The sequence below is a fragment of the Coenobita brevimanus genome, chromosome 110 (genome assembly GCF_032717465.1).
Source record: "Coenobita brevimanus isolate Jiangsu-jjx chromosome 110, ASM3271746v2, whole genome shotgun sequence".
Lineage (NCBI taxonomy): Eukaryota > Metazoa > Arthropoda > Malacostraca > Decapoda > Coenobitidae > Coenobita > Coenobita brevimanus.
The window spans coordinates 15,062,921-15,083,740 of record NC_137063.1 but is presented as its reverse complement, the minus strand read 5'-3'; the positions used below and the strand labels follow the sequence as shown (position 1 = coordinate 15,083,740).

General features: G+C 42.1%; 1 protein-coding gene across 1 annotated transcript in view; it reads right to left on the bottom strand.

Moving 5' to 3' along the window:
• Positions 1-20,820, bottom strand: part of LOC145417501 (glutamate receptor 1-like) — a 723,617-nt gene that overhangs the window by 94,272 nt on the left and 608,525 nt on the right. The window lies entirely within an intron of this gene.

The window sequence follows — 20,820 nt, the reverse complement described above, 5'->3', positions numbered from 1 at the left end:
GATAGTTATAACCTTCTCTATACCAAACAGCATTGAACGGACCAACAGGTTTGTTGTTGTTTCCTTTCCTTTGTGACTTTGTACCTTTGTACCAAAGAGTTTTCTTCATCTCAGTATTATCATCAACTGGTAACAGTACCAGGATAGAGCAACTATACCTCACACCAATTAATCTGGCCAGGCATGTGTGGCAATACTGTTCCCGCCGAGATTCTGATTGGCTGGAGGTGTTTGTTCGATTTCGTTGTTGCTTAAACCGATACTGTCTTTATTATCAGATGTGATGCTGAGTTTGTCGACAGTACAATCGTCAAAAGCAATAAGAAATCCGTTATATACTTAACAACAATGAAATTTTCTTAGGAAGATAGAGATATGAGTCAACAAAGTATTACAACAGTCCAAGTCAAGGTCAACATTCGAACAATTCCTTTATATCCCCAACGCTCCGTAATATAACAGGAAATTAAGGAAACCTGCATAATCTAAGCGGTGGGTTATCACACATTTGAATTATAAGATCAGTCCGCACCTTTAAATCGAGCCACAACTCTAAAAAATCGCGGAAATCAAAGTAGGCTAAAGGAAAACTATTTCATTATATCTCCTCTATTATCACAGCACGGACTGATCCTAAAATTTCAATGTGTTATACCAATGCTTAGATTATGAAGGTTTCCTTAATTTTCTGTTAAATTATGAAGTGTGGGAGATATAAAGGAATTGTTCGAATGCTGACCTTGACTTGGAGGTTTATAATACTTTGTTGGCTCATATCTCTATCTTCCTATGAAAATTTCATTGTTGTTAAGTATATAACGGATTTCTTATTGCTTTTGACGATTGTACTGTCGACAAACTCAGCATCATATCTGATAATAGAGTATCGGTTTAAGCAACAACGAAATCGAACAAACACCTCAAGCCAATCAGAATCTCGGCAGGAACAGTGTTGCCATACATGCCTGGCCAGATTAATTGGTATGAGGTATAGTGGATAATTATCAATAATACTATGCAAATAAGTGTTGTTTCTGTGCATGTCTATCCACATTTGATCGTGGATTTTGACGTGCCATACATCAAAAGACGCATATTGATGAGCTAACAAAAAAAGGTGTAAATTATAACTGCGGGTGATCAGTTGTGTGTGTAGCAGGTCACTTTTGTGCCCGATTATTTGACAGACACTGGGAATCCCCAATAGGACATACCGCTGGGTGGTATGAGCTGAGATTTCGTATGAGCATGCCTGGTATGCCAGAGCAGGTCCATGTCATGTTTGGTGTGAGTAGATTTCACGAGGATTCGTTGCAGGTAGTATTGTTTAACTCATCCCTTTGTTTAATGTTAGTCTTCAAGCATGCCCCGCACGTTAAATGAAGTCTGGACGATTCTAAATGGAATATTTTGCTTGGAAGACTAGGTAGTAGTGTTCTTTGCACACACAGTTGTCCCTTGCTTGAAGGTCCACCACTAATCACTCCCTGTGCTTCTCCATGTGCCTTACTTCAATCATGAATGTGCTCACTGGCTGAACACCGAAGGATTGTTATCTGCATTTCGTCGTTTGTTTTTTGTGCACCATCATAAATGCATTTGACCTCAGTTAATGCTCACTATAATACCGTGTTTCATTAAAGATACTTGCTGTATCCCTCGATTTAAATTTTTTTTCCATACCCCCTCACTTTCATTATCTGATCGTGCGAATATCCATGATAGCTTCTTAACAGTTAAATTCGAGGGCGAAGTCCGAGTGCCCTCGGCAGGAGCAAGCGCTTTGTGGTCTGATAGGGCCGCTAAGCACTTGTAACTACTACGCGTACACCATTACATACGAAAGATGAGAGGTTAAATGAGTGAATCAGGTTGCGTTCTCCTGTTGCCTGGTGCTACTTCACCAGCACTGGTAAAGGCGAGCATATATTTACTTTTGACAAGGAGGTTATGTTATGTTTTTGCCCACGTTGGTTTGTTTCTCTGTTTGATTGTCTGTTAATAACTCTACTCAAAAAGTTATGAACGGATTTTTTTTTTTTTTTTTTTTTTGTGGAAGGGTGGCCCAAGGACCAAAGAAAAAATGATTGAATTTGGGGACAGATAAGTGATTGGGGGCGGATCCGGATTCGGATACAGAGTATCCTGCACAGTGTCTCCAAAAGTTCCCAGTGAATTTCAACGATATTTTGTGGAAAGGCAAGCCATTGACCAAGAAAGAATTATTTAAATTTAGGGGCTGATACGGATCCAGATCCGGATCTTATATCCACATATCTGTTAGTAGGATTACTAAAAAATTAATGAACGGATTTTGATGAAATTTTGTGGAAAGGTGGGCCATGGACCAACGAAGAAATGATTAAATTTTGAGAAGGATCCGGATCCGGAGTATCCCTCACAGTGTCTCCAAAAGTCTCAATGAATTCCAACGCAATTTTGTGGAAAGGTTGGCTGTGGACCAAGAAAGAATTAAATAAATTTGGGGGAAGGATCCGGATCCGATAGTATATGCGCGGGTAAGGATCCGGATCCGGATCCTATATGCGCGGGTAAGGATCCGGATCTTTCTTAGTGGCAATGGCACTGGCGGAGATATGCGTTCCCTGAGTGTTTTCTAGTTTAAAAAAATACTGATTTCATTGAGAGAGAGAGAGAGAGAGAGAGAGAGAGAGAGAGAGAGAGAGAGAGAGAGAGAGAGAGAGAGAGAGCATATATATATATATATATATATATATATATATATATATATATGTACGGTATATAAAACTAGAGCAAAGTGCCCCGAGGTCACAACACCCCGCCCGCGCCGGCACAGTTGGGGTCAAAGTCGCTTAGTGCGAAAGGACACTGGGTTAAATGAAGCTTTATGACTTGATAATAGCCATGTTACCAAAAGAAATGGCAGTTTCGCGATGTAAAACTAAAATTTGATCGACCTTGAGCTTGTCCTTTCAAGTCTATTCAAGGTCACGTCTTATGGTGCCAACAGAATCTCCATATATGACTTCCAATTAGTGATTAATTGTAACCATGTGCCTATCCCTCACCTTTTGGCTGATTTAAGCTGTCAAAATATGACATATGTGACCTTGGCATTGACTTTTCAGTGTCCCCCAGGGTCAAATGTAATGGTGCAAATATATGACATCCTATTAGTGATTAAGAGTAACCATGCATCTATCTCCCATCATTTGGCTGTTCTCGGGTCTCAAAATCTGCGTGACCATGAATTTGACCTTTCTTTCAGGGTCATCAAAGGCTACATTTGATCTTCATATATGACTTCCTACTGGTAATTAATAGTAACAATAGTGTGCCAATCTCTCACCGTTTGGCTGATTACAGGCCTCAAAATATGGATGACCTTGAATCTGGCCTTTCAAAGCCAAATTCTAGGCCATTCACCCTGGGACATTTTCACCAAACTCGAATCATTCCCTCGGTGTGCTATACCTAACGAGTGTGCAGAGTTTGAAGATGATCTGCTCATTGGTTCAAGAGATACCGACGCAGAGTCTCACAAATAAATAAATAAATAAATGCCGACGATCATATGCACCCCTTCCGGAATGAATTGCGGAAGGGGTAAATAATCTCACTGACTAGTTAATGGAGAGAGAGAGAGAGAGAGAGAGAGAGAGAGAGGTAAAAGAAAGTACATAATAAAAAAATCTCATTGAATTAATTCATGGAGAGAGAGAGAGAGAGAGAGAGAGAGAGAGAGAGAGAGAGAGAGACAGACAGACAGACAGACAGACAGACAGACAGACAGACAGACAGAGGGGGGGTAAGAGCAAGCGTTTAATATAAAAATCTCATTGAATTAGTTCTTGGAGAGAGAGAGAGAGAGAGAGAGAGAGAGAGAGAGAGAGAGAAAGAGAGAGAGAGAGAGGGGTAAGAGCAAGCGTATAATATAAAAATCTCATTGAATTAGTTCTTGGAGAGAGAGAGAGAGAGAGAGAGAGAGGGGGGGGGGGCAAAAGCGAGCATATAACAAAAAATAATCTCACTGAAATAGTTAATGAAGAGAGAGAGAGAGAGAGAGAGAGAGAGAGAGAGAGAGAGAGAGAGAGATTCAGAATTTTCTTGCCTGCGCGGAAGGCTAAAAGCGCGCCCACATAATTTACTGATTGACACTAAATCCCCCGAGAGACGAAAATTTTGTCGAGGACGGGCGTGTGGGGAAGTGGGAAGGGGAGGGAGGTACGGTACTAGGATACTTAGTCATATTAATATTTATAACTTAATCATTGTGCGATTACGGATCCTCCCAGCCTCAATATCGTGATTTCTGATCCCGTGCGCAAGTACACACACACACACACACACACACACACACACACACACACACACACACACACACACACACACACACACACACACACACACACACACATGCATGTATGCAACGCACTTCTGGACGCACACCATCACACATTCTACTTCTCTCTGATCTCAGTTTTTCTTATTCCTTCTCTGCGCTATCCCTTTTTCAATTTCCTCTTTTCTCCTAATCTAAGAAACTAACACTATTCCCTCCTCTCTCTCTCTCTCTCTCTCTCTCTCTCTCTCTCTCGACAAATTTCGATGCAACAGTTTTTATCACTTTCGTTTTAACGTCTTTGCCAAGATGATGGAGTTTTTATTGTATTCTTGTTAACTCCAGAAAAATAAATTCTGGTTAGCATGGACTTTGGAAACTAGAGGGCCTAAATAATATAGCTCTTACTGCCCCTTGCAGTACAAGAGGTTATTACGAAGTTATACGAAATTATCTCCTTCGTGCAAGGATAATTAAATAATTAAATAAAACATGTCACTCAACCTAACGTGTCAACCCAAGAGCGAGGGTTCTTCTTTCCTTATTTATGTCTTCTTCTACTGATTGACTTCCACCTTAGATTTTTTTTTCTACCCTGTCGGTTTTTTACATTATTTCGTTAATTTCCTCATTGTTTTACTCATTGTTTCCTTCTCTTTCTCTTTCTTCTTAACTCACGCTCCCTGCTTAATATTACTACCCTCATTTAGCAAGGCGAGGCAATACAGTTTTTGTCGGTGTGTGTCTGTGTGTCTGTGGGTGTTTGTTTCTGTTGCCAAAATATCTCTAAAAGTTTTGGACGAATTTTCATCAAACCTTCAGGAAATTGCAGCTATTGGATGTGCAGAAAACTTTTACTTTTGGTGAGGATGTGATCAAAGGCGACCGAACTCCAGCCAACATATATATTTTTTTCTGGACTGGCCCTTTGTGAAAGGCGGCGACTGAGTGCCGTAGAGTTTGGGGGATTTCCTTAAATTTGAGTTTTAGGTAACTTCATTCAACTTAACTGGCGGCCGATTAGCATCCGGCCCCCGAATGCTTTATATATATATATATATATATATATATATATATATATATATATATATATATATATATATATATATTTATATATATATATATATATATATATATATATATATATATTTCTTTGTCCAAATTTTCCAGTAATATTCCATTCGTTGTTCAGTGCAGTAGTAAAGAGAAACTTGCATATCATTAAGAGAGAGAGAGAGAGAGAGAGAGAGAGAGAGAGAGAGAGAGAGAGAGAGAGAGCAATGCATGGATTGGGGGCAGGTGAATATTACAGAACCAGTAATGCAGCTAAATAAAACTGGTGTTAAGAGGAAAAGGAAGTGCGAGTTGGTCGACCATGAGACACAAAACTAGCCTTCGCAGGTGTTTTGACTGCCTCTGTATTACTAATGTTTTACCCTGTGGCATTTCAGGGACGCATGAAGTTACTCTGATCAAGCTACAGATTGGTTTGTTCAGGTGCAGGAACTTCCAGTAGGTACGAGGTTGAATGAAATAGCCTAGATTTAGCCAGAATAAATACTCTAATGTGCCCTTGGACAGAATAGAGTTAAGAGGCGACGGGAAAGCTTGACACCGACTTTCTAATGGACAGTACTTATGTGGAACGACTGTGCACCCCACATCAAATAATGCAGATAGCAATGATAAAGAGTGACCAGGTTATGATGTTATATGAAACTTGATGCTTGCCTTCCCTTTCGAAATTTAATGTTGAAGACTGCAAGAATGCGGTACTACTATAAATTTTATGTCTATTAAGTATTTGGTTAACATTTTCTCACGTTTTAAACAGAACTCATAAGTGAATGCATCGTAAGTCTAAATGAAATGGGTACTAAATTGTTAATATTGTTACGTCCCCGTCCCACACTGCCACAGGCTCCGACAGCAGTGGTACATTATTGAAAGGACGTTGCCCAGTGAGTTGTTCTTCCTATGGTCAGCTTTAGGTGTACAGTACACAAGATCAGAAGAGGCGTTGTAAATAAACACTGGCTTCCTAAGTTCACTGTCTTTACTTTCCAAATAATTAACTTAATGCTTTCCAACTTCACTTTCCTATTCTCACAAGCACTGGAACTATAGGCTACAAACTTTACTAACTGCATTTACACTTATTGCTTGACAACACTTCACTATTTTCACGAGTACCGAAGATATACGAACTTCAGTAACACTTCACTGTTTTCACAAGTACCGAAAATAAACAAATTACACTGACACTGACAATGCACTACACTCAAACTGAACCGAAAACCAACTGAACTTGAACTAGTCTCTTCCCCCATCCTTATATAAGCTTTCTATATTCTGGGGTTTTCTACATTCTACGAGAACAACAGTTGCTGTCTCGAAGATGTCCAAAACATGCGAGAGCTTTCTTACATTACATAACACTGTAAAATATTTAGCATACAAACCCAAATCAAATTACACAATTTAACAAACTATCGCATAAATAAAACATTGTAGAGATAAAGAGCACAAAAATTAATGCATAACTTATGAAATAACTATGCTCACAAACAGCAGGCAAACTGGCAACTCTGACTCATACCGAAGCTACTGTAAACAACGGGAAATGCCGAGATGCTCCTCGACTACCTAACTGGCAAATCTCGCTTCTTAACACTATCCCCCTCCCTAGTCCTTCGTCATCCCGACAAAACTACGCAGTACATACAAACATAAACATTAATCCTAATGGAACATCTAACTATACACAAAATAATCCTTCAACTTATCATGCCTTCTTCTATGCCACTTCGAACAACGTCCTTGCTCCACACAGTCCACTCCTCCAGGAAGGTCTTGGTCCTCTTCCTGATTCACTTCTCTCCTCGGGAAACTGTCACCCTCCTCCTGCACTTCAACTCCTTGGTACTCCTCAACATCCTTGGCTGCGGGAGAGCACGATTCCTCGGAGACGTCCCAGCTGTACTGTCCTGGCCCATGGTACTGCTACAGATGGTTCATGTGTACCACCTTTGGGCAAGACTTCCTGCCTCCCTGAATCCGATACGTTACATATGATAGGCGGTCAAACACAGTGTAAGGCCCGTCCCATAGACTCTGAAGTTTCGGTGACTGTGCCTTCATTAGCTGAGGATTGTATAACCAAACTTGGTCACCATCCTGGAAGCTCACCTCACTTGCCTTGGCATCATACTTGCACATCATCACCCCTCCCAAAAACTTGAAGGCTCCTCACACTTGATGATGTACCTCAGCCAGCTTTTCCTGAAGATGCTTTGCATAGCTGGAGGTGTCTATAGGCAGCTCTTCACCAGGTGGTCTTCCCATTAACATGTCAATGGGTAAGCGTAACTCATGGCCCAACATCAGTTTTGCAGGTGTGTTTCCGGTAAACTCATGGGATGCAGAACGATATGTCATCAGCAATGCAGGTAATTTCTGGTCCCATTCTGTTTGTCCATCAATGCAGTACTTGGGCAGTTCTTGTCCCGGGGTCCAGTTGATTTTCTCCACCATCTCATCTTACTGTGGCCCTAGTGTGGTCGTCCCGGTCTTCTTGATCCCCAATAACTTGAAGCACTCACAGAACACAGCAGACTCGAAGTTTCTATCTTGGTCTAAATGTAGCTCCTTTGGCATTCCAAAATCGATAACGGTAACTTATGCTCTGTCCACCTTGTGACGTCGATGCTGCTCCCTCGTCACGTGATGCCCATATGCGCTGCTTGGAGGATGGTGAGAGTCCCAGCAGAGGAAACACACGTGCACAGAGGGTACACTCGCTGTTCCATGTATGTCCCCGTGTACTCTGAGGCTATTTTTTTATGTGAACCAGGATGTCTGCCCCTTCCTCCAGGAAGAAGAAGTGCATCACCCATGCCATGCAGATGCAAGTCATTAGGAAGGAGAGTGGGAGGGGTAACACGGCCATTGGCAAGGAACCAGGCTTGGCAGAATCGTCCGTGCGAACATTATGGGCTAACAGGGAGGCCATAAAGAAGGCTGTGAAGACATATGGGACGGCAGCATTGGATGGGAGAAGCAGGCTGACCAACCAGGCTATAATTCTTATGGAGCAGTACCTGGCTACATTTATCCTGAGGAAGGAGAAGGAAGGAATTCCACTGAACGGGCGCCACATCAGGGACCAGGCCAAGATTTTCTACAAAGCTGCAGCTCTGAAGCTTGCTGTAAAGAAACCATTTAACCCACCCCGTCCCGACCACTTTTCCACCACTGACTCCCCCAAATCCCGACCATTTTTGGAAAAAAAATTTTTTGGCTCAAACCTCTGCTTTTGGTGAGAAACATCGAAAATTCATAGAGAAATTGCTCACCTGAGGTTTAAAATACTCAATACAGGTAGCAGTACCTCCTCACCTTACTGTGTTTTCTATCAGGCTGGCTCCAAAGAAAACAAGTTCTGTGGGAGGGTAACCATTCCACACCACTCATAAACGGTATTTATTTATTTATTTGGTACGAATTTATATGTAGTATGAGAGTACTACACAGTAATATAGGCAATATAAGCATTGTTTCACTCACGAAACACATCAACATACCTGACCTTTTTTGGCGACATTACCTGATCATCATTTCTGACTGTTTCTTCCTCTGATGCTATGTAAAGTTTGTCCTTCACATTGTCATCGATTGGGATATCACTCTGGCCCTGAATTTAGTACTGTGGCACATGTCTTTACTGGCCAGGTCACTGGTAACAGGTGAATTGTCGAGACATTGGCATGTGGGGGGGGAGGTCATGCTGGGTAAGGCATTGTTCCTGCCTGGCATCTTGTAGACGAAGGTGTCCCGTGTATATGTTCCAAAAATCACTCACGAAAATTGAAAACTGTGCAAATTAGGGACCTTGCAATTGATTCGTATTTATGTACATCAACGGGATTGGCAGTGACAAAACGTGAGGACGTTTATTCACGTCAACGGGACGCGGCTGGTTAAAGCCTATGTGGGATAGCTCTGCCGCTTTCTGAAGAGGAAGGAACTACATCACATTTGCCTCACGGGGAAGCGTGCATCAGCGGATGAAATGGCGGCCAGGGATTATCCAGCCAGCCTAAAGGGGATAATCAACGAGGCCGGCTACAGCAGGGACCAAATATATAACACTGATGAAACAGCCCTATACTACAAGGCTATGCCAAAGTGTACTTATATCAGTAAGCAACAGCACCAGGTCCGGGGCAGAAAAATCGACAAGAGCAGGATAACAGTCATGTTCACCGCGAACTTATCAGGCTCACACAAGAGGCATCCTGTTGTGATGCATACTGCAGCACACCCCAGATGTTATAAGAATCTTCACTGCATGGATGACAGTGGGGTATACTGGTACAGCAACTCCAATGGTTGGATGACAAGTAGCATCATTTCCGAGTGGCTGTTGAGGCATTTAATTCCTGATGCCAAGGCTAAATCCCGGGAACTTGGCATCCCCTTCAAGGTGTTTCTCATCCTCGACAATGCCCCAAGTCATCCAACCTGGCTAGCAGACCTCAGCATGGAATGCAAGATCGTTTTTCTGCCCCCAAGAACGACCTCTCACATCCAACCACTAGACCAGGAGTTGATTGCAACGGTCAAGCAGCTATACCACCAACGCCTCTACGATCACCTCTGCAGCAAGACCGACAGCTGTGAGGAACAGTAGGCAATTCTTGACTTGAACACAGTTGGGAGTGATGTCATGGACTCCGAGGATGGTTTGGAATCGCCACCCGCTTCACCCGCTTCATCCTCACTAAGCACAGCACCTGCATAACCAACTTCAACTCCTGAGAAGACTATTATGGCTTTTTGGCGGTCATTCAACCTCAAGGATGCCATCACTCTCTTGTTGTCCTCTTGGGCAGATATAACCACTGCAACAATTAACCACGCTTGGCGCCTCCTCGTACCACACCTGTGTGAAATCGCACCGGGAAGCGGCTTTCAGTCCCTGGCCGCTGCCAAGGCAGCCACTCTCACAAGTGCACAAGCTGTGCCCAGGTTTCAGGCCGTCTTGCTGGAGGAGATCAGGGGTTTACATTCGGCAGCAGCAGAGCAGGATCCCCAAGAAATCGTGCAGCGATTGGACGAGGCCAACACAGAGCAGGAGATCGCAGCAGAAAAGCCAGCAACACCAGTGATGGAGAGTGAAGATTTGTCCATGATGGAGATCAGCCGGGTGCTGTGTGCCCTTGATAAATTCAAGGAAGAATTCAAGGACATCAAATGCTCTCAGCTGTGAGTGGAGAAGGTGATGTCTTCACTGGACAAAACCTTCTGCTACTACACCGACAAGTACAACCAGGAAGTAAACAGTCGGAAGCAAACACTCATCACCCGTTACCTTTGGCTTGAACAAAGTGAGGAATCACTCCCTTCAACATCAGAAGAGCCATATCCTGAGGAGGATCAAGAGGATGATGTGATGTCTGAGGTGTCAGAAATAGACTTTGAAGGGTTTCTGAACGAAGTGAGTGCATTAGGTAGTGAAAGTGTCGAAAGTGCTGGTGACGAAAGTGGTGAGGAAGGTGGTGTGTTGGGTGGTGTGGTGGGTGATGCAGGAGATGCACGCTAGGTGCCTCATCCTGCCTCGGATCCTCGTCTTACCTCCATAACGTCTGTTGTACTCTTGGGTAAAGGTAAGCAGCCATATTCTTGTTGGTTTAGTTAAGCCATATCCTTGTTGATTTACCTAGTAAAGCCATAATCTTGTTGGTTTACTTTATCTTAGGTAATATGTCTAGATAGTTTCCCTGTATAGTACAATACTTAGGTCTGAAAGGCGTCTCAAGGGCTGCTATGAAGGGGGGTGCCACCCATATGTAATTTTTCCCATAAGTTTTTGTATTCACGGTACCGAATTCCTAGTATGCAACGTCCTCTGCCGCCAATATAGGCATGTACTAGGGGGACTTACTGTACATGCTTCAGCTGGTTATCTACATGCTGTCTTCACTCTATCACTATTCCCTCACTAATCTTCAGCTGGTTGTGCACATGCTGTTTGCACTCCGTCTCTATTTCTTTAATAATTGTCTTCAACTGGTCGTCTACATGCTGTTTACACTCCATCACATTATTGCTTACCTCATATTTCTGCTGCTCTAGCTTGGCATCTACTTCCTCCTTAAGCTGTTGCTGTTCTTCTTTCATTTCTCCGATGAATGCATTTTGCTGTCCTTGCACTGTTAGTTGTATTTCCCTTTGTTGCTCCTGTAATGCCTCTTGAAGATATTCATATCATTCGTTTTGTTCTTCGTTCTGTGCCTGTAATTGGTCTTTGATTTCTATCCTGAGCTCTTTCTGTTCTTCATTTTGGGCTTGTAATTGTTCTTGGAGTTCTTTCTCTCCTTCATTCTGTGCCTGTAGTTGTGCTTGTAATTGTTCTTTGAGTTCTATCTTCTGTGCCTGTAATAGCCTCACAGTTTTTGCCAGGGACATCTCCTACACCTGCCCAGCTCGAGACCTTGTCTGCACAACTCCTGTCTCCATGTAGGTTAGACTTACTGCAGCACTTAAATTATCCTACTCCTGACACCAGTGTTACATCCTCATCCCACACTGCCACAGGCTCCTACATGAGTAGTACAATATTGTAACGACGTTGCCCAGTGAGTTGTTCTTCCTATGGTCAGCCTTAGGTGTACAGTACACAAGATCAGCTGAGATGTTGTAAATAAACACTGGCTTTCTAAGTACACCGTCTTTATTTTCCAAATAATTACACTTAATGCTTTCAAACTTCACTTCACTATTCTCACATGCACTGGAACTATAGGCTTCAAATTTACTAACTGCAGTTACACTTAATGTTTGACAACACTTTACTATTTTCACGAGTACCGAAGATATACGAATTCAATAACACTTCACTGATTTCACAAGTACCAAAAATAAACAAACTTCACTGACAACTACACTCAAACTGAACTGAAAACCAACTGAACCTTGAACTAGCCTCTTCCCCATCCTTATATAAGCTTCCTATATTCTGGAGTTTTCTACATTCTACGAGAACAACAGTTGCCAACTCGAAGATATCCAAAACAAGCAAGAGCTTTCATAGATTACATAACACTGTAAATTATTTAGCATACAAACCCAAATAAAATTACACCATTTAACAAACTATCACATAAATAAAACATTACAGAGAAAAAGAGCCCAAAAATTAATGCATAACTTACGAAATATCTACGCTCACAAACAGCAGTCAAACTAAAAACTCTGACTCGTAGCAAAAGCTACGGTAAACAATGGGAAACGTCGAGAAGCTCCTCGACTACCTAACTGCCAAATCTCACTTCTTAACAATATTATCAACCTCACCCTTTTCAAAATTAAAAAAGAAACATGGCTGTAGTAAATCAGGCCTCAGAGTCCCAGGGGGGGAGGGGGGAGACCATAAATTTCCACACCATCCTCCCCTCTCCTGGTGACGACTCAGAGACATGCCTGGAACCACTGTCTGACTAGACTTCATTTCTGCACCATTCACAGCCTTTCCTCTAACTTTCTCTCTGTCAAACACCACCTCTCCTCCTCTAAACCTCACCATCTTTTCCTGATGAAGACTCAGCTGTCTGAGGCAACTGACAGCAAAACCCTTTTCTGTTTCCTCGTACTTTCTCTATACTCATTTCAAAGCCAAATGTGGCTCTTGTGTATATGTAAGCAACAATTTATCTTGCTCTCGTGTTCCTCAACTTGATTCTTCTGAATTCTCTACTCTCTGGCTTCAGCTTTCTTGTCATTCTCTGACTGAATATATCTGTGCTCTTGATTTATATCCTAATTTTACTGACCATGAAAAATTCTTTGACTATCTTACTTCTACGATGGAACACATTCTATCCATTTCTCCTTTCTCTGAAATCTCCATTCTAGATTTCAATGTTCACCACCACCTTTGGCTTTCCTCTCCTTTCACGGATCCACCTGGTGAACAAGCCTACATCTTTTCTATCCCTAATGACCTAGAGCAGCTTATACAGCACGCTACCCGTGTCCCTGATCACCTTGGAGAGAGCTCCAACATGCCTGACCTTTTCCTTACAACTAATCCTTCTGCTTACACTATTAATCTTTCCTCTCCGTTGGGCTCCTCTGATCACAACATTATTACGAGTACCTTAACCTGTCCTATCACTCCAGTACGGCCTGTGGACTCTCCATAGAAACGTCGCCCGTGCCACTTTGGAGCAGCAGATTGGGATGCCCTCAGGCAGTACTTCTTTGATTTTCCATGGAATGATTATTGCTTCCATGGCATGGAGCCAGTTGAAAGTGCCTTGCGCATTACAGAGGTTCTCTCGGGCTTGGAAGCATACATTCCCTTCTTATATCCTTTGACTAATGCATGAAAGCCATGGTTTAATCACGCTTGTTCTAATGCTGTCCACAACAAGGAGAGGGCCTATAAAAGGTACCAGAGCCAACCCACCCCTGAATCACATCTTGTTTATGTTTCTGCCCGAAATCGTGCTAAGTCTGTTCTTCCTCTGCTATATATAGTTTCATCCGTACTAAATGCTCTCAACTCTCAAACTCTAATTCTTCCTGCTCATTTTGCCACCTTGCCAAAAACCTTTCTAACAACTTTACCTCATCATCCTTCCCTCCTTTTTTCTATTCTGATGGCTCTGTAGCTATTTCTTCTACTGATAAAGCAAATCTCTTAGCTCAGACTTTCTCCTCCACTTCCACCTTAGACGATTCCGGTGCTGTTCCTCCATCACTTCTCCCCTCAGATATCCTCATGGCTGACATTGAAATTTCTTCAGCTGATGTATTTTCTGCCATCACTAGCCTCAGTACTAACAAAGCATATGGGCCTGACGAAGTCCCTCCTGCTGTCCTCAGGAACTGTGCTTCAGTGCTTACACCCTGCCTAGGTAAACTCTTTCGCCTTTGTCTGTCAACTTGTACGTTTCCTTCTTGTTGGAAGTTTGCTCTCATTCAGCCAATCCCAAAGAAGGGTGACCATTTCCAACCCTCTAACTATTGTCCAATTGCTTTGACATCCTGTGTCTCATAAGTTTTCGAGTCAATTCTTAACAGAAAAATTTTAAAGCATCTTTCCTATCACAACCTTCTTTCTGATCGTCAGTATGGGTTCCATCAGGAACGCTCCTCTGGGGATCTTCTCACCTACCTTTCAGACTCCTGATCATCCTCCTTTCGGGATTTTGGCGAAAGCTTTGCCATTGCACTTAATATCTCAAAGGCTTTCGATCGAGTCTTGAATAAATCTTTAATTTCCAAACTGCCCTCTTACAATTTCTATCCTTCCATCTGTGCCTTCATCTATAACTTCCTCTCTGGTCATTCTATAACCGCTGTTGTAGATGGCCATCGTCCTTCTCCTAGATCTATCAACCGTGGTGTTCTTCGGGGCTCTGTCCTATCACCAACTCTATCTATCTATTGCCAGACGCCTCAATCCCGTTTGGGGTGGTCACAAACAAATCACCCCCAAGTCGCCCTGTCCCCCACAATTTCACTGCCCTGCTCCCAACTCACACCCCCCTCTCTCATATACCTCTCCACCCCATCCCTCCATCTCATCCTCGACCTCCCCCTCCCTCTTCCCCCCTCCACCTCACTCACATACACTCTCTTCGTCAGTCTTTCACCCTCCATTCTCTCCACATGGCCAAACCACCTCAGTGTGTTCCTCATAACGCTTCCTATCACATCCACATCCACACCACAACGCTCCTTTATATCCTCATTCGTCAGCCTGTCACTCCATGTGACTCCACAGGCTCCTCTTAAATAACTCATTTCCTCTGCTCTCACTCTTGACTTGTGTCCTTCCAACAACGTCCAAGCTTCAATTCCATACATTAGAGTTGGTATCACAATACTGTTATGTAGTAACTTTTTCACTTCCATGCTCACTTCCCTGTTTCTTATCACTGCTTTCAAAGAACCAGCAACCTTTCTTCCCAGCTGCACCCTTTCAAGCACTTCACCCTCGAAATCTCTATCCTTACTCATCACACTACCCAAGTACTTAAACGTACTCACATTTTCCAATTCCTCACCATCCAACCTCACTGTACATTCACTGACTTCACCCCTCTCAAAGACCATCACTTTACTCTTCCCTACATTCACCTTTAGATTCCGTTTCTTACACACTCTCCCAAACTCATCCACCAAGCCTTGCAGCTTCCCTTCGTCTTCACTCAACAACACAGTATCATCTCCAAACAACAGTACAGGGAGTTTCCAAACACTATCCTCTCTCACCAGGGCCACTCCAACATCCTCTACCCTACCTTGTACCTCTTTTATTACCCCATCCATGTACAGATTGAACAACCATGGAGACATGACACATCCCTGTTTCAACCCAACTTTCAAAGAGAAAAATTCACTTAGTTCACCATCCACATGCACTGCAGCCTTCGCACCATCGTACATACTCTTCACAGCATTCAACAACTTCCCATCTACTCCATATATTCTTGACTCTCTTCATTTTATTCATCAATGACCTTCTAAGCTGTACATTTAACCCTATCCACTCGTACGCTGATGATTCCACCCTTCACCTTTCCATTCGGTTCCCACATCGTCCATCTCAGCAGTTACTTCAACAAACTAGTGATAAGGCTATGGCACACCTAATGTCTGACTTTGCACTTATCTGTGACTGGGGTAAAAAATAACCTTGCAGTTTTTAATGCATCAAAAACTCAGTTTTTACACCTATCAACCCGACACAATCTTCCACAGGAGTACCCACTAATGTTTAATAATATCCAGCTCAATCCTACATCATCCTTCAACATGCTTGGGGTTTCATTCACTCGCGACTTATCTTGGAAAGATCATATTGCATCTCTTGTAAAATCTGCTTCCAAGAGATTAGGTGTGCTAAGCCGACTCCGTACCTTCTTTACCCCTGCACAGTTGTTGACTTTATATAAGGGTTCTATTCGCCCCTGTTTAAAATACAACTCTCATGTGTGGGGAGGCTCTCCGCATACAGCTCTTCCCAATAGGGTGGAGTTAAAGGCTTTCTGTCTCATCAACTCTCCTCTTACTGGTTCCCTTCAACCTCTGTCTCTTCGCCGCAGTGTTGCATCTTTATCTCTTTTCTATCGCAACTTCAATGGTCGCTGCTCCTCTGAACTGTCTGTTTGCATCCCTCCACCTCTTGAACGGGTGCGTAGTACCCGTCTAGCAAAAAACTCTCATCCCTTTTCTGTCCAACTATCTAATGCAAGAGTTAACCGTTACTCCCAGTCCTTCATTTATACAACAGGTCAGCTCCGGAACTGTCTCCCGTTGTCTGTATTTCCTACTTCCTATGATCTCCAGTTTTTCAAACGCAGTGTATCCAGGCATCTCGAAATGAATGGATCTTGAATTTGGATCTCTTTTGTATTGTTTTTGTTTTTATCTTGGAGGGAACAGTTTGCGGACTTCCGGCCTTTGGTTCCTTGTTTCTTGCATTAAAAAAAAATCAGGGTTTATAAATTTATAGTTTGTTTTTCCTGCTGCTACGCGATCCTTTGTTTCGGTTTTAGGGGAGTACCAAAGTGATTAATAAAAGCTACACTTAACCATTTCAGTTTAAGGGTCTATTTTTATATGAGTAAAATGGTGCGGTTGTACCTGAACTAAAATAAAGTTACGTCATAGTGGTGATGGAATAACCACGATTTAATTTCAGCACATTTTTTTTTTCTCTGTTTACTTGCTTCCAGAAGAGATGTAGTCCTGTCGATAAAATACGACTTTTCTTCGTTTACCATCCACAGTTATACATTTTCCATCCATGTATCCATCCATTGTTTCATCTATCTGTGTGTAATTAAACATTTATGTAATCTGTTCATCTGTCTACATACTAAAGGACCCTGTAACCACAAGTACATCTGGACGACAAGATGCCACTTGCCCGTCAAGGTTGTTCCATCGTTCAGTCTCTCTCTCTCTCTCTCTCTCTCTCTCTCTCTCTCTCTCTCTCTCTCTCTCTCAAGATAAAAATATGTATGGGGACTGTGAGACAGTATTTATCATGTCTTTTTATAAGGTGAATTTATTTTCGGCACCACAAGACTAACGTCTTCACTCAGGTGACATCTTAATCAACTCTTGTTACCTCCAAACGATTTTATTAAACTTCGGAGTAACGCTTGGAAATAAAATCGTTAGGTATAGTTATAACTGACTCCAAACACTACTACACATTCCTAAGCTGAATAGCAACAAGAAAAAATGAAAATTACATGTTCGACTTATAATTAATATTTGTTATTAATGATTACCCGTTATTTCCTCTTTTCCTTTGATCTTTCTTTCTTATTATAATTTACAATTGTTGCCCTACACTGTCAGTGATCAGGTATGTTCTTGCTCATTTTCACTGTGATTTTATTCGATAACTTATACTCTCTCCACCTCCAACGACTTACTCTTGGCTGAGAAAAACGTCCGGAGGTATCTACAATAGAATATTTGAGATGTAACGACCATGAGAGGGTTAATTCTTTCAGACCTTTACTAGTGAAGGAGATAACGAAGTTTATACTTGGTCCATCCAGATAGAACTACCTCGAAAGAATAAAGTCGTCTGGTAAGCAAGTATGTCATAAAACTGAGCTGGTCAATAATTATCACAGTTATTATTCTCTGAATCTTGAAAACTACAAATTTTATTGTGAGAGTTTAGTCTATAATGACAAAAAAAACAAAATCACATTCTTATTGCCTCTGGTTCAGTGCAATATAATTATGTTATATACAGAACATCCAAACAACATAGGCTAACACACAAAGACTAAGTGTGAAGTTCAGTAAGATTTTTTCGTTCAGTACGGTGACGCATTATTTTATTCTTTCTACAGTTGCCGAATTAAGCTATGGAGAGACCGTTTGCAGTGGCTGTGTGGTTCCATCGTATAAAGGTAAGGGTGCTAAATATGAGTGTACTAGCTTTATGGGTATAGGTCAGTTGAGTGCTGTAGGCAAGGTGTATGGTAGCGTTATGAGAGTTACAGAGGGTACAGAGGGAGTGGTGATGAGCAGTGTGGCTTTAGGAGAGGGAGAGGATGCGTGGATCAGGTGTTTGCTGTGAGACAGGTGTGTGAAAAATATTTAGCGAAAGGTAAGGATGTGTTTTGGAAGTTCATGGATTTAGAGAAAGCGTATGATAGAAATGATAGGAAGGTTTTGTGGACTGTTTTAAGATTGTTTGGACTTGATGGTAGGTTGTTAAAAGGAGTGAAAAGTTTTTATGCAAATAGTAGAGCTATGAAAGAGTGGGAAATACTGTGAGTGACTGGTTTCCCGCGAGAATGGGGGTACAGCAAGGATGTGTGTGTTGTCGTTTTGGTTGTTAAATATTTATATGGATGGTGTTGTAAGGGAGGTGAATGCGAGAGTGTTAGGTGGAGGTTTGGGTCTGATGAATGCTGATGGTAGAGAGTGGAATCTGCATCAGTTGCTGTTTGCGGATGATTCTTCACTGGTGACTGATTCGAAGAAGAGATTGAGACCTTGGTAGGGGAGTTTGCAAGGGTGTGTGAAAGGAGGAAACTGAGGGTTAATGAGAATAAGAGTAAAGTGATGAAGTGTGCGAGGTTGGTAGATGGTAGGAGGATGAATACAGTTTTGAATGGTGAGTTGCGTGAGGAGCTAGAGTGTTTTAAGTATTTAGGGCCACATGTTGCTGTGGATGGAAGAATAGATATAGCAGTGAAGTTTAGAATGAAGGAAGTAGGAAAGACGCTTGGAGAAATGAAAATAGTATTTAGATGTTGTTTGCTTAGAATGGATGTTAACAGAAGGCTGTATGAAGGTGTTGTGGTACTGACTGCATTGTATGGGGCTGAAACATGGAATATGGGTGTAGCAGAGAGGAAAAGACTGAATGTACAGGAGATGAAGTGTCTGACGGGTTTGTGTGGAGTAACGCGTAGAGATGGAGTGAGAAATGATGAAGTGCGAAAGAGAACTGGAGTTATGCAGGACATAGCTGATCGAGTTGAGCAGAGAGTGTTGCGATGGTTTGGGCATTTGGAGAGAATGGATGATGAGCGACTGGTGAAAAAGATAAGTGGATCAGATGTGAGTGCTGTAAAGCTTCGAGGAAGACCACGAATGGGATGGATGGACAATGTGGAGAGAGCGTTGGATGCGAGAGGGATGTCTGTAGAGCATGGAAGAGTGGCTGCCAGTGATAGAATGAGAAACTGTGAATTAATAAATGATGACAGGGCTCCGAGGAGATATTCTCCCACATTTGATCTGATCAACTGATCAGGCCAGTTGTGGGTAAGGGGATGGGTCCATTATGATGTGGCAGGGGTAAACCAATTCTGTTGTCTGGCCCTGCTGCGGAGGTCGCCGATTGCACTGCACAGTTGACCCAGGTACGGTGTGGTGCGGTGAGGATCTCTCCCTGCTCCCCTTAGGGCTAAGATATGAATAAATGTGTGTGTTTGGATGAGTAAACTGGGAGTGTGTGGTCCTTTCTCGGCTACCTCCCTTTCTTTGGGGGAATCAGTCTAGGTATACAGATTTATAGATAATGTTAGGAACAGCCCCCATTAGCCTCTTCACAACTTTAGTGCTTTCTTAAGTTAAATAAAATCGTTGGAAGATAACACGAATGAGAAAAAATAGTCGTCAGACTGGAAAATCTAATCTGAATCGCATATAGTTCACATGAATACTGATACGGAGAATTATAAGTATGATCTGATACACTTTCTAGTAGTAATAAAAAAAAAGACGAAGAAAAGATATCTGGGATAAAACAGGTGTAATCTGAAATACTGTAATGATAATAATATAACACAAAGGCATTATCATATGTATACAGAATGAGTCAATAACTTACCTACACAAAGCATTCACAAAATCATGTACAGATGTGGACAATAATGTATCTTCAGTTTTTAGTTTAGCAGTTATGAAACTCTTGCACTGTGTACTGAAAAGTGTGTTGGACTCCGAAGATTGCACCGCTAGGTTTGTAGTCGTTGCTCACTGTCTCGTTATTAACTGAGGTATATATTGTGAGTGCGTGACAAGCGACCGAGCGTTTGTACATGTGCCTATCATTATAATTTCATCTTGATGTAAACTTTCAATATTTCAGGTGAGGCATTTGAACAATAACAGAAGAATAATTGAGCTAAAAAATTTATTTTCTCTCTCTCTCTCTCTCTCTCTCTCTCTCACACACACACACACACACACACACACACACACACACACACACACACACACACACACACACACACACATTGCACGTACACGCCCTTGCAATCAACTTAGGAGAGTGAAAAACTACTCATACCTGGCATGTGTCACTTTCACAGTGCTTCAAATCGATTTCCTAGCGGAGCATGTCACTTGAAACCCTAAGAATATTCCCTTGGAAAGCTGGGATTCCAAGAAGTTTCTTTGTTTTCATGAGTAAATGTATTGCTAAAAACAAA